Here is a 15557-nt window from a genome sequence, read left to right on the forward strand (position 1 = left end):
GTGAAAGCATCACTCAGGGGGATTTTTACTTGAGGTCTGCAGTACCTCTTTTGAAAAAAAATGTTCCCCCAAAATGTTTCCCCAGGCATATCCACAAATGCCTTCCTATACCTTAAAAGCTAGCTTCTCCCTTTTTCTGGAACTGCAGCTGTTACTTCTCAATGCACTTCAGTCAAGGGGCCGAGGAAGGAACAGGCCAGTGGAGGCGATGTTTTTTCTTGTGGGTACACTTTTTCGTCTCCCCTGATCCATGCCTTGTCTCCCCCCCCTGAATGAGGCATTAGCCCCCCAAAAGGCTTACCTTTTCCTTCTCCCCTGTTCTCAAGTCCCTATTCGGTGCACCATATGTTGCAGGGGTGTCCCCGATTTCCAGGATTCCAAGAGATCAGTGAAGAAGGAAGAGACAGAGACAGCTTTTGCAAGTTCACAGAATTTAATGCTTACCCCGGGTAAGGGCGCCCCAGCTTCTCAAAATGGCTGATGTGGCACAGAGCACTACCCCAAAAGCATCCAGTATTTATAGGCAGAATTACCTAGTTCACACATGCGCATAACTCTCTTGACATTTACACAATCTAATCAATATCAGTTTGTCCTCGAGGAATCGTGGCCAAGAACACTTGTTGGCAAGATACTATAATTTCCACTGCTCCCCTTTTATCAGCTGACCAGCCACATTCCTAGATGAATTACGTAAAAGTGAATCTTAACTTCATATATCTCTTCACACATATATGACTCCATATATCTTCATATATGTATCTTTAACTTATTCAAAGCAAGCATTTCCCTTATTAATTCTCCTGTAATTACTTTCACATTATTTTACTATATTCTTACTTATGTAGGATTGTTCATAGGACTGAATTACCTGCTATTTACATCAGATGGAGGATAGATGGCGCTGTTGTACCATATCTTCAGATGTTTGTTTTGGATCAATAATTATCGATTTACTTTTAGAGCCAATTCTCTGACCTTCCGCATTTAGCACATAGCCGTCCTTCTATTTGTTTACTTAAGATATGGCTTCTCCTGCCTTGTCCCAGTCCTGTTCCATCTGTTAGTTTCCCTTCCACCAGAATTCTACCCCCGAACCTCAAGAAAGCCTTTAAGGTAAGACTTCCTCATTAATTTCATTAGTTTCTAATTACTTTTCTTCCTAATGACTGCCACAGAAAGGGGGGCCGAGGGGGGGGGGAATAGTAGCCCGCGATCATTTCCCCATCAGAACTATCCCTACCCCAGATATTATGGGTATCGAATGTATAGGTTTGACATTGGCTACTAGGGAAAGCGTGACTATCCTCTTAGTTTATCGGGCCCCTGGGGCCCCAAATGAGAGCATCCCCAAGTTATTAGACCTTGTGGCGGACTGGGCCCTGAAGTTCCCAAATCTCATCATATTGGGAGACTTCAATGTACATGCAGATAGGTTGTTGTCTTCTTCGATAGCAAGACATCTAGTACAATCTATGGAAACAATAGGTTTCTCATTAATGGTGACCTCATCGGGCTGGGCATACCTTGGACTTGATTTTTAGTATCGGAATACAAGTGACTCTATCCTCAGTCTTAGAGATTCCTTGGTATGATCACTATATCCTGAACACCCAAATAGAGATTCCACCACCATAGCGTCCGGAGACTGAACAAATTTTCGCGCGGCCAAGGAAGCTGATGGATCCTACTAGACTTTCGAGTGTCCTTAAAGAACTGGATTACACTGCTGATTCTCTAAGTGAACAAGTGGAAAACTGGAACAAAAATCTATCAACTGCCTTAGACATAGTTGCCCCTAAATGGGCACTTTGCCCCCGCTGGAATAGATCTCCATGGTTCACGGATTCATTACGTCAGATGAAACTTGAGCGGAAGAGATTAGAACATAATTGGTGCAAGAAACCCGATGAAACATCGAAGTCAGCTTTCGAAATATATCGAAAAATCTATGAAGCAGCCAAAAAAGAATACAATTCCTCATTGATAGCTTCTGCCAGATCTCAGCCTGCTCAACTATTTAAAATTGTTCATAACATCACAAATCCAACCCATCCGGCCAAAGATGTGGCTAGTCAAGATATTACAGCAGAGACTTTCCAGAGCCACTTCATAAATAAGATCAATCTGCTCCGCAAAGGGCTACCTCCCACAGACGACACATTGAGGGAACTAGAAGCCTCCTGGCCAATTAGTGGCCAATTCCTCGAACATTTTGTGTCATTAGAAATGGAAGACCTGGAAAAGACTCTAGCTGCAGCAAGACCAACAACTTGCTCCCTCAATCCTTGCCCCTCCCGGTTGGTTAAGGAGTGCTGGGAGGGACTACAAAATCCCTTAAGAAGCATCATCAACATAGGAGCAAGGAATTTTTCCAGATTGCCTTAAAGAAGCAGTGGTCCACCCTCTCCTGAAAAAACCAAGCCTTGATGCTACCATACCTAGTAACTATCACCCAGTTTCAAACCTTCCATTCCTGGGCAAGGTTATTGAACGGACAGTGGCAGGGCAGCTACAGCAATTCTTAGATGAGACTGCGGGTTTGGACCCCTTTCAATCAGGCTTTCATTCAGGTTATGGGACAGAGACTGTCTTGGTAGCTATTACTGACGAAATTCGTCGTCAGTTAGACCGAGGCGGATCAGCGCTATTGGTACTCTTGGACCTCACAGCTGCATTTGACACCATGGACCATAACTAGCTGATTCATCGATTGGCTATGTCTGGTGTACGAGGTTTAGCCCTCAAATGGCTCAATTCATTCCTCCGGGACCGGAGACAGAGGGTGGTCAGGCCAAAGCTCTGAGAGCTCCTGCCTTTGCTGTGGAGTTCCCCAGGGTGCTATCCTCTCGCCCCTGTTATTTAATATCTACGTCCGGCCACTTGCTGGACTGGTGCGGAGCTTTGGCATAGAGTGCTACCAGTATGCAGATGATACCCAGCTACTCTTGCATCTCAAACCTGGAACGACTGCGATTCCTGAGAACTTTAAGCTGTGTTTGGAAGCAGTGATGAGTTGGCTACGAGCAAGCAGACTAAAAGTCAATCGTGCAAAAACTGAGATACTCTGGCCCGGCCAGCCACCAGAATTAACCCAGTCCCTGCCTGATTTCGATGGGGAAGCTCTGGTTCCATCTGCCACTGTTAAAAGCCTTGGGGTTGTGTTGGACTCATCGCTAACGATGGAGGCCCAGATCACTGCCATAAGTAAGCAGGCCTTTTTTTTTATCTTCGCCAGGCAAGGAAATTGGCATCCTACCTTTCGGTAGAAGCATTGGCAACGGTAATCCACACAACAGTCACCACTAGGTTGGATTATTGCAATGCCTTATATGCTGGCCTTCCAAAGTCAACGACCCAGAAGATTCAAATGGTCCAAAATGCGGCAGCCAGGCTGCTAGCGGGATCATCTATAAGCTCCCATATTACACCGATTCTGCAACAACTGCATTGGCTACCAATAGAACATCGGATCTCTTACAAGATACTGATCCTGACATTTAGAGCTCAAAATGGCCAAGGACCTTTATATCTTAGGGACCGCCTCATTCCTTTTCCCCATCAGTGGTCACCTCGATCCACCCAGGAAAATCTCCTATACATACCAGGTCCTAGGGAGGCACATTTGGAAGCTACAAGGCGTAGAGCTTTTTCGATCTATGCTCCAATTCTGTAGAGCTTTTTCGATCTATGCTCCAATTCTGAGGAACTCATTGCCTCCATATATTAGAGCAATGTCGGAGTTGCGACCTTTTGCAAAGGCGCTCAAGACTTGGCTGTTTGGTTGTGCATTTAAGTAACTGGATCAAATTTTGCCATAGTCACTGCTGAATGTTTTATGTTGAATGTTTTTATGTTGAATGTTTTTATGTTGAATATTTTTATATTGAATGTTTTATATTGTATATAAACTGTTTTAAATTGTCACTCGGAGCACCTTGGTGGAGAACTACTAATTAAGAAATAAAGTGATGATGATGATGATGAGGTTGCCCTGGCACGACAAATAAATAAATAAATAAATAATGATTTATGTTCAATTGTGTTTTTATTATTGTAATTGTTATGTAGCGGCCTCGTAACGGGGGCCATTTTAAGCCGTCCTGAGTCCCCCTTTGGGGGTTGAGAAATGACGGGATAGAAATACAGGAAATAAATAAATGTAATCCAGTTTCTGAATCCAGAGTATCTGCTTTGAATTAGGTTATGTGAGTCTACATTGCCATATAATTCAGTTCAAAGCAGATGATTTGGATTCAAAAACTGTATTATATGGGCGTGTAGATGGGGCAAGAGTCCATAATCCTCCAATGGAGTCCATTCCATGGCCCAGCAGTTCTGAGAGTCGATTAATCTCGCCCCCCCCCCAATCTATCTATCATCTATCTATCTATCTATCTATCTATCTACTATCTATCTATTTATCTATCGATCAACCAACCATCTATCATCTATATATATTGATCAACCATCTATCATCTATCTATATCGATCTATCATCTATTTATTTATCTAGCTATCTAGCTATCTATCAATCAACCACCTATCATCTATCTATCTATCTATCTATCTATCTATCATCTATCTATATATCGATCAACTATCTCTATCTATCTATCTATCTATCATCCATCTATCTATCTGTCTGTCTGTCTGTCTGTCTGTCTGTCTATCTATCTATCTCTATAGATGTTTTTAGGTTCAATCTCTTATCTTAATTGGAATCCATCAGTTCACATTCTGATCTCTGGAGCAGCAGAAGGAAAGCTTTATTCCCAGTCCTACAAGGTCTGGCTTTGGAGATATGGGAGTCATACCCATTTATTTGTTTATTTGTTTGTTTATTTATTTATTTATTTATTTACTGTATTTATATACCATCTTTCTCAGCCTGAAGGCCATTCATTTCTCTCCTTCATTCCAGTAATGCAAGAAAGACACATGACATTCCTTTTGCATGAGACCCATTTTATTTTTTATTTTAATCTCTCTCTTGCTCTCTATCTCTGTGTATATCTCTTTCTATCTATGAACATCACAGTTTCGAAACAGTTATTACAATATTCAAAACCATGACAAGCAATGGAACGCATCTCCAAGAAGAAGAAGGCTCTTCAGTCCAGGGCAAGGACACCGAAGGACAGAGGTAGCCGTTTGGACATTGACCCGAACCCACCCCCCTCCCCCCGGCAAAAAAAATCCCCTCTAAAGAGATCAGCATTATATATGGACAATTTCAGAAAAGCCCCAGCCTTATAGCCTCTATAGCAACAACAAGGGATGTATCTACACTGTAGAATTAATGCGGTTCCACCCCACTTGAACTGCAAGGGCTCAAGGCTATGGAGTCCTGGGAATTGCCGTTTTTACAAGATCTTCCTCTTTCTCTGTCAATGAATGCAAATCTGTGATTTTTAGAATTCCATAGCATGGAGCCATGGCAGTTCGAGTGGTATGAAACTGCATTAATCTTGCATTGGAGACGCACCCCAAAGTGGGACCAAACATCCTCAATCTCCTCTCATGCCTGGCCTCTTCCATGGCTACTTCTCACCAGCTTTAGGAATCTTTAGCTCCTCCAACACGATCCTATATTCAATTTCCAGTTAGAGTTGACCATAAGGTCATACTGGGAAACAAAGAAAGTCCTAGAGAGAGAAAAAAAATAAAAAATAGTGATTTATTTCTTATGATTGAAGTTGGAAGAGATCCCAAGGTCCATCCAGTCCAAGGTAGGAAGATCCAATTGAAGCCTTCCCAACAGATGGCCATCCAGCATGTAGAGAAAAAAACCTCATTGGACTCCAAGGCAGTCTGTTATATTATGACATCTGCAAGGGATCTTCAAGACCATCCAATCCAATTCCATTCTGCCATGAAGAAACCGTGAGTTTTCCGAGCTGTATGACCATGTTCCAGGAGCATTCTCCCCTGACATTTTGCCTGCATCTATGGCAGGCATTCTCAGAGCTTCTGAAGTCTGTTGGAAACTAGGAAAATTGGGTTTATATAGGGGGTGTATATATGTGTATGTATGTATGTAGATAGATAGATAGATAAATCTATCTATCCTCCTCAGATACATACATATATACATACATACACACACATACCCTGGACATTCCACAGATATATAAACCCAATTTTCCTAGTTTCCAACAGACCTCATAACCTCTGAGGATGCCTGCCATAGATGCAGTCAAAACGTCAGGAGAGAATGCTTCTAGAACATGGCCATACAGCCTGGAAAACTCATAACAACCCAGTGATTCCAGCCATGAAAGCCTTTAACAATAAATCTAACCTTCCCAAAAGATGGCCATCCCGAGAGGAAACACCAGCAGACTCCTAGGCATTTATTTGTGGTTTTGCACTTTCATGGGGGTCTTGGACCCCTGACTTCAGCTGATCGTAATGTAAACCTCCAAAGTCTTGATTCCAAGCAATATCTCTTTACATGGGGCTGCACTATAGTGACCAGAAGGGCAAAAAGATGAACTTGAGCCAAAACATTATTGGAGAATATCTACACCCATTGGCATTTTCAACCTGTCATTCCCTCTGGTCTCCCCAAGAGCCTCTTTTATTATGGCAGTGGTATTTGCTCTCGTTCCAAATTGGCCCCTCGAAATATTAGTTTCTTTTGGCAACCCTCAAGGCCTCTTCCCCTTCTATTTTATACATAGGCATAAGAGCCAGAGCATTGGATTACAATTCTGGAAAACTGGATTCCAATCCCCGTTCAGCCCTGAAACCCACTTGACCAAGTCACACTCTCTCAGCCTCAAAGGGAGGCAAGGACAAAAAATGTTTTATTGTTTGCTTTATGAGTTTTACTGTTGTATTTGTTATGCTGTTGTTTTGTTGTGGCCTTGGCCTTTGTAAGCTGCATCGAGTCCTTCGGGAGATGTTAGTGGGGTATAAATAAAGTTAATAAATAATAATAATAATAATAATAATAATAAAACCTCTTCTTTACACATACAGTAGAGTCTCGCTTATCCAACCTTCGCTCATCCAATGCTCTGTATTATCCAACGCAGTCTGCCTCTTGCCCAGATCCACAAATGTTTCAATACATTGTGATGTTTTGATGCTAAATTTGTAAATAAAGCAATCACTTCATAATGTTACTGTGTATTGAACTGCTTTTTTCTGCCAATTTGTTGTAAGACATGATGCTTTGGAGCTTAATTTGTAAAATTGTAACGTAGTTTGATATTTAATAGGCGTTTCCCTCTTTATTATCCAACATTTTCACTTATCCGGTAATGTTGACTTCTGGTATGATGGTGGCGTAGTAGCAGCGAACCACCGCTACGGTAGGAAAAGAACTTGAAATCTGACCTAATCCGACTTAAGCCTTGCCATCTGGAGCCCCTAAAACTGTTCCTAATACCAACGACAAACCAGGGTCACGAAGGTGGCTTTGGGGGGTCAATTCGGAGGAGCGTTGTTGAAGGAAGGGCTGAGGAAGGTTGGGAGAAGAAAGGAGGTAGAGCGACTGGACCGCCGCCATTACCGGCTCTCAAACATGCTCCCTCCTCACCTTTTTTGCTGCAACCACGGTTCCTACTTACCAACTCCAGCGCTATTGACGGGATTGAGGCCCACTCAAGTGGGCGATTGTGTGCCGTCTTTCTGCCCCCATTCTTGCTCGGGACACGAAGGCGTGCACTGGCTTGGCTTGTGGCCGCACCGCCATTTTCCGGCTCCGGAGCGCAGCTGGGTTGCCTTGGCTGCCGAGTGGCATAGCTGCACCGTCGCGCTGTTGCGCTGTTGCTTTGCAGTTGCCTGGTTCCTGGCTGGGCGGCCTTCCACCACGCCGGCTTTCCTTCGCTCCGGCCAGCCGGCTTGTCGTCATTCCAGGACCCAGAGTCGAGGATTGGCCTGGTCGCCGTACCGCAATTCAGGGGGCGGCTGTTGCCTCGTTGCCTACGCAGCGTGGCTGTTCCACCACGCTGCTTCCCTGTGACCGCAAGGCTCTTGGGCCGGCCCGATTTTCCACTGCCGCCACCATCGCTTCAGCCGGCATTCCTTCGCTACGCCATTATGCTACTCCCTGCTGCTAGCTGGTTTTCGGGCCGGGCCACCCTGCCATCATTTTGGCCTTGCACCGTTCCAACCGGCGTTGCAGTGCTGCACCATTTTGACAGGCGTCTCGCCGTCCTGGCTGGCCTCCCACCGCCCCGGCTGCGTCTCTGTGCTGCCGTTGTGCTAGTGTCCCACTGTGCCATTTTAGAGCTTGGCTACTAGGGGGCTTGGATCCGGCTTCTCCCCTGCTGGGACAACAGACTGCTGGGACAACAGGTTCAGCTAGTGGGTAACTGCTAACTTATTCCTGCCCTGTGGTGCTCACCATCCTTGAGTTGTGTTGGACCTATCGCTATCATAGTAGTCGCCCACCATTGCGGCTATTGTTCCCAACTTTGGAAGAACCAGTAGTAACCATCTTGTCATCTGATCTACGTTCGCCATCTGTGTACCCATTTCCAGCAGTTCCACTACAGCTCCCTTGAGAGCTGATACCAACAACACCCTCCAACAAGACTTTACATCTTTTGGGGCTGCAGCCTTAATATTGGGAAGGGGGCGGGGGTTAAACTGTAGTGCAACATTAACAACAATTATATTTAAGACTGAACTGAGAACTTAAGGTGTAACTGCCAATACTCTGAAATGTGCTGCTAACCTGCCTAGCTTCAGCACTTTAACCAATTACCTTTGTAAAGAAGTTGATTATAAATTGTATGACTTTAACTATATTCGTGTTTAGATTGGCTGCACTAATGCTGGAGCGGCCTAGCTGAGAGGAGCGCGTTACCATGGAGACAATGCTGTAGAGAAGTGGGAGGAGCTTAGAGGGGAGAGTTTGAAAAACGACAGTTTAAGTTCAGTCAGAGTTAGGGTTTAGGTTCAGAGGAGTGAACAGTCATGAGTTAGGTTTTAGGTTCCGAGGAGTTAGGGTTTAGCAGTGAGGAGTTAGAGTGAGGAGTTGAGAGAGAAGGAGAGGAAAAGGTGGCTGAGTGACTTCTGAAGCAAAGTTTCGAGGCTTTGGAAAGCCGGGTCTGGCTATTGAAAGTTTCTCTGGCTAGGGTAGCCGAAAGGGGGAAACATAGCCGGAGTTCTTTAGTCCAAGGAGAGGCTAAAGAATAGCTTATTTAGAATTTGATCTAAGAAGGATCAAGTGGGGGAAATGTCCCTGTGTTGATACTTTGTCCGAAGCAAGTGCTCTATGTCAAGAAGATACTGTATAACCTGAAAGAGTGTAACATTCATCTAACCAAGCATTATTCTGAGTTCCATAAGAAAAGTTACCACTTGCAACCACACACTTTGTGCTCAATAAACTTGTTAACTTTTGTTTGAAGACTGCCTCACCTCCATTAATTCTGCGTCCAGTGTGCCATATCTCCCAATAATACCTCACATCACACATTGGTGGCACCATTAAGAGTAATAAATAATAAATAGTCCCTCCTCTCTCCTAAGACGTTACAAATTGGTGGCAGACGACGGGATCCGTTTAACAACTGATCAAGTGCCTTAAGACTACTTTGAGAATAAATTGTGAGGTAAAAGTTATTGAAATATGGCTACCAGACGACAGAAAAAGCTTGTTGAGGAAACAGAGGGAGACCAAGAAGGAAGTTCGGGCTCTGAAGCAGAAACAAAGCCAGTGCCTGTGTCAGAAATGGCTTTTAAGTACAAACTAGAGATGAAACGATTGGAAATAGAGGCAAAAGAAAGACAAAGAGAGAGAGAACTGGAGATAGAGGCAAAACAAAGGGAAAGAGAGTTTGAAGAAAGACAAAAAGAGAGAGAACAGGAGATAGAATTGAGGAGAATGGAATTTGAACTGCAAAAGCAAAAATTAGCTTTGTCTCAAACATCCGGTAACATCCAAGAAGGGAGCTCTGGAGTGGATACCCCAGATATGATAAAGAGATTTCCTAAATTTACTAAGGATGATGATATAGAGAAATTTTTAATCTCATTTGAACGATGTTGTAGGGATTTGGGGGTTGCTAAGGAAAAATGGATGACATACCTAAGGCCTCAGATAAGTGGAAAGCTTTTACAAATTTATGGAGAAATGCCTGAGGAGTCCTATGGGGATTATGATTTATTTAAGAAACAAATTCAACAAGAATTTCAATTAACTCCTGAATTTTACAGATTCAAGTTCAGGACCCTAAAAAGAGATAAGAACCAAAGTTTCGCTCAAGTGGCCTCTAGATTATCTCAACTGTTCGATAGTTGGCTAAGGACGTCTGAGGTGGAAAATTACCAGCAGCTGAGAGAACTTTTAAAATTGGAACAATTCTTCCAATTGGTACCTTCCGATTTTCGCTGGCTGATACAGGATCGAAAACCATCCACTATAGTAGAGGCAGTGGTTATGGTAGATCAAATAATTACCCTAAAAGAAGGATTCAAAAGGGAAGATCTGCCAAGTGATAAAAGAACAAACAGGCAGCCATTTTACCAACATCAAAAGCGCCCACAGCAAGAAAAAGGTTCTGCAATAGAAAACCCCTCCTGGAGGAGGCAGAGTGTAACAAGTCAAACTGCTCCTGAGGGAAAAATGAGGTGTTTTCAGTGTGGAAAGTGGGACCATATAAGGTATCAATGTCCCCTTTTAAGAAAGGAGAAAACAACCCTCTTTGTTAATAAAGTAAAAGAAACAAAGAAGACAGAACCAAATAATGTGTCAAAGGAGAGTTCGGAAACAGAGCCTCAAGAGAAACAGTGTTTGTTCATTTTGTCAAACACCCCATCGGAGGATTACTTAGAATCCATTTCCATTGACAACAAAGATATGAGAGGACTACGGGACACAGGGTCCGAAGTGTGTATTATACATGCAGATATAATACCTCAGAAATTTCAGCATCCTACCTCTGAAATAAAATTAAAAGGCTTGGGACCTACAATACCAACAACAGTAGTGTCTTTGCCAATAGAATATGGAGATTGGAAGGGTATGTGGGATTTTGCAGTCAGTCCAGACATACCATACAGATGTTTAATTGGAAATGATCTGGCTAAAAAGATTGAAAACTGGAGAATGACGTGTGAGGAGGAAGAATATAACAACAAAAGCCCTGATCAAAAAGCCATGTGTTTCGCCATACAACAGGATGGGGATGATAATCCAGAATCTAGCACTACGGTTGCTGAGCTTATTAAGAAGACAGGAGGAGTCAGAGAAATTCAACAGGAACAAAGAGCAAAAGAACAACCCTATAGATTTATTGCTGAAGATGGTGTTCCAAATATAAAGTCAGAAGTGTACAGCCAGAAGAGACCATGCAAACGAGGAACAAGCCCTGCAGCAGAGCCGATTCCAGTGGCTGATTATTTGAGAGCCAGTGAAGAGAGCATAGAAACAATAGGTCTGGAAAGACAAGTGATAAACTCTGAGGAGAAAGAGGAATCCTTGACCTTAAAAGATGTATTTCCTTCAGCTCCACATAAAGAAATTACCTCGGCCGAACTTTTTGACAAAGACAATAAAATTAAATTAAAAGAGAAAGCTGAAGAAAAACAGACTCTTGATTTGACAGTAGAAACTGATGAGAGTTCAAAATATCCAAGGACCTTATGTGAAAAAAAGATCCAAACACCTGAAGGGCTAATTAAAGTTAAGATGACTTCTAGACATGATTCATCCACTATAAAAGTTCCAGATGATCATACAAAAGAAGTTCTAAAGAATGGAACTATAGCTGAAGATAAGAGTTTAAGTGAAACTTATCAAAGAGCTGGCATCAACAAAATGATAAATACAAGATTGTACCCTATGACAGATGATGGTGAAAAAGAGAGACATTTTGCTGAGAGTAAAACATTAGATCAACTCTTCCTTGCTAACTCTGAACATGTCGATGTGTCTACATCTGAAGAGAGGGTGAGCAGAAAAAGAAGATTTGGCCATGTGTCGGAAGAGAGATCTCCTTTATCCTTGAACGGAGAGGAAGGAGAGAGTGGAGGCCGGGCTGATGGACTGACAGGAGAGCTGATGTACGCAGACTGTATTGGTGGTGATAAAAAGAAAAAGCTGCAATTTCTAGATTTAGAAGTTTGTCCAGATAGCAGTGATGAGCTTTCAATGAAGAAGGACAGTATTCGTGTTCGTTCTTCCAAGAACAGTGAATTCTCTTCAGTGCCAAGAAAAGATGTTCGAGGAATTCTAGATACTTCACTACAATCTGATGCTACATTAAAGCAAGCTGTTGTTCAAGCCCTGAAACTCGATGGAAACAGAACTGTTCCTGATAATTGGAAGGTCAGATTAAAAGAAGAAACCCCAGCAGCAAAAAAGAGAGCAGAAAAGACTTGCAGACGTCGTGTGAGAAAGAAAACCGTATCTCCAGGTCATCGAAAAGACATCAAGGGACAAAAGAAGAAACGAAGAAGTGGAAGAAAGAAGTTAAAAGATCATCATAAAGAGACATTGCTGTGGACAGTTGGTCCAATACAACCGAGGTTGTGTTTGAACCATGGGACATTGGACACTAAGACATCTATGTCAATGATCAAATGTGGGAATTTAACTATTGTGTGGGCTATTAACAAATTGGAAACATATGTATAGGAAAAGTTGTGGTATATGTATATAGATAAATGTTTTATAAATTGACCAAACTAGGTAGAAGGTCAATTATATATGTTAATGGGATAGAAACACATTTGGACAAGGATATTTGATGTTGATATGGAGAATTGAATAGATAGAAGATGATCACAGATAGATCTAAATTATATAAAGGTAATGTATATATAATATAGTATAATATAGTATAGTGTAATATTTTTTTAAAAAATGGTATCTTGTTTTATTATAGATTTGTAAAATGTATGATGTTATTACAGTGGTGAACTGTATATGTTTCATACCATAGGTATAAGATATAATCCCATTATATTATAGTGTGGTAGGTATATACGTTTTGCAATAGGCAATGAATATTTACGAATATATGTATAAATATAGAAATGTTTAGATATATTGTTTATATGAAAAATGTTAGAAATGTGAGACTTTGATACCACATCCATAGATGATACTAGAATTTCGTAAGGTTAAAGGTTTGTATATATGAATTATAATGTATTTAACCATAATATGTTTGCATTTCAGAAATATTGTGTATTTAGATATTGTTGGATAATTTGTGAAATTATTTTTGCCCATTCCGGGACTGAGAATGGTCCAAAAATAACTTTTCTGGGGGGGAAGGTGTAAAGAAGTTGATTATAAATTGTATGACTTTAACTATATTCGTGTTTAGATTGGCTGCACTAATGCTGGAGCAGCCTAGCTGAGAGGAGTGCGTTACCATGGAGACGATGCTGTAGAGAAGTGGGAGGAGCTTAGAGGGGAGAGTTTGAAAAACGACAGTTTAAGTTCAGTCAGAGTTAGGGTTTAGGTTCAGAGGAGTGAACAGTCATGAGTTAGGTTTTAGGTTTTAGGTTCCGAGGAGTTAGGAGTTAGGGTTTAGCAGTGAGGAGTTAGAGTGAGGAGTTGAGAGAGAAGGAGAGGAAAAGGTGGCTGAGTGACTTCTGAAGCAAAGTTTCGAGGATTTGGAAAGCCGTGTCTGGCTATTGAAAGTTTCTCTGGCTAGGGTAGCCGAAAGGGGGAAACATAGCCGGATTTCTTTAGTCCAAGGAGAGGCTAAAGAATAGCTTATTTAGAATTTGATCTAGGAAGGATCAAGTGGGGGAAATGTCCCTGTGTTGATACTTTGTCCGAAGCAAGTGCTCTATGTCAAGAAGATACTGTATAACCTGAAAGAGTGTAACATTCATCTAACCAAGCATTATTCTGAGTTCCATAAGAAAAGTTATCACTTGCAACCACACGCTTTGTGCTCAATAAACTTGTTAACTTTTGTTTGAAGACTGCCTCACCTCCATTAATTCTGCGTCCAGTGTGCCATATCTCCCAATAATACCTCACATCACACATTGGTGGCACCATTAAGAGTAATAAATAATAAATCGTCCCTCCTCTCTCCTAAGACGTTACAACCTTGTACTGAACTGTGCTGCTAGCCTGTCCATCTTAGCACTTTAGATTACTGATTTAACAACCAGCACTTTGAATTATCAACCCCTCCATGCCGCACTTTATCTAATACCTAGATGCAGACGTTGATAAAACCCACCGCACTTTAATAACTCTTATCATCTTGCACACCGATACGGTTACCTGCTTGCACTTGTACCTGCTTGCACTTTAAGAATTTTGTATAACTCTAGTGATAGTGTTTTAATATCCATCATCCATGCTGCTCCCCATTCCCTGGTATATAATAATTGTACTGCTAATTGACTGTGAAAGGGATAAAGGGTGGAGCGGGCTGGAGAGACCTAGAAATAGTGGAGCAGGGGTGGGAAATGAATGGAGTGGAGGATTATGGCAAACTGATATTCCAACAAACCAAATAATCAATAATGAATAATGGGTTGAAGTTATGGATGTGGAATGCGGCATGGAGGAGAGGGGGTGTCCTGTCAGCTGAGGGGCCCCCATCGAAATTGTGGTGGGGAAGAGGAGATGCAGGAAAGGGAGACCACTAATTTGGTCCAGGGATCAGGGAACAACATTAGTAATTCCAAATCGGTCTCCTGATATGGTAAATTCGTGTAACCAGGATGGCGGTCCCTTTGGATTGAAGGTGGTGCTATTGAAAACCAGATCTGTCAATGGAAAGACAACTTTCATCCAGGATCTAATCCTGGATAAACGGGCAGATCTGGCGTGCATCACGAAGACCTGGTTGGACAAAGCTGGAGGTGTGAATGTGACCCAGCTTTCCCCACCAGGGTTCTCCGTACAGCACCAGCCGAGATCCGGAGGGCGGGGAGGCGGGGTTGCAGTGGTCTATAGAGATTCCATCCCTCTGACCAGGGGCCCCATCCCGCAGTCAACAAAATTTGAATGCGTCCATCTGAGGGTGGGAGACCGGGACAGAATAGGGATTCTGTCAGTGTACCGTCCACCTCGCTGCACTACAGTCTCTCTACCTGAGCTAGCGGAGGTGGTCTTGGGCCTGACATTGGAGTCCCAATGGCTGCTTGTGCTGGGGGACTTCAATGTTCATGTCAAGGCTGCCCTATCAGGAGCAGCTCAGGACTTCATGTCTGCCATGGCAACCATGGGGCTGTCCCAACGGGTATCTGGCCCCATTCACAGTGCTGGACACACATTGGACTTGGCTTTCTGCCAGGGATGGGAGGAAGGTGGCAGTGTTGAGGAGTTGACCATCTCTCCATTGCCATGGACCGACCACTACCTGGTCAGATTTAGACTTACTGCACCCCCCAACCTCTGCAGGGGTGGAGGACCCATTAAGCTGGTCCACCCCAGGAGACTTATGGATCCGGATGGATTCCTGATTGCTCTTGGGGAGTTTCCCGCCACCTCGGTAGGTGATCCTGTTGACGCCCTGGTTGCTCTCTGGAATGGGGAGATGACTAGGGCAATAAACACGATTGCTCCAGAACGTCCCCTCTCAAGTAGCCGAGCTAAACTAGCCCCTTGGTTC

The sequence above is a fragment of the Anolis sagrei genome, chromosome Y (assembly GCF_037176765.1).
Source record: "Anolis sagrei isolate rAnoSag1 chromosome Y, rAnoSag1.mat, whole genome shotgun sequence".
In the NCBI taxonomy this organism is placed as follows: Eukaryota; Metazoa; Chordata; class Lepidosauria; order Squamata; family Dactyloidae; genus Anolis; species Anolis sagrei.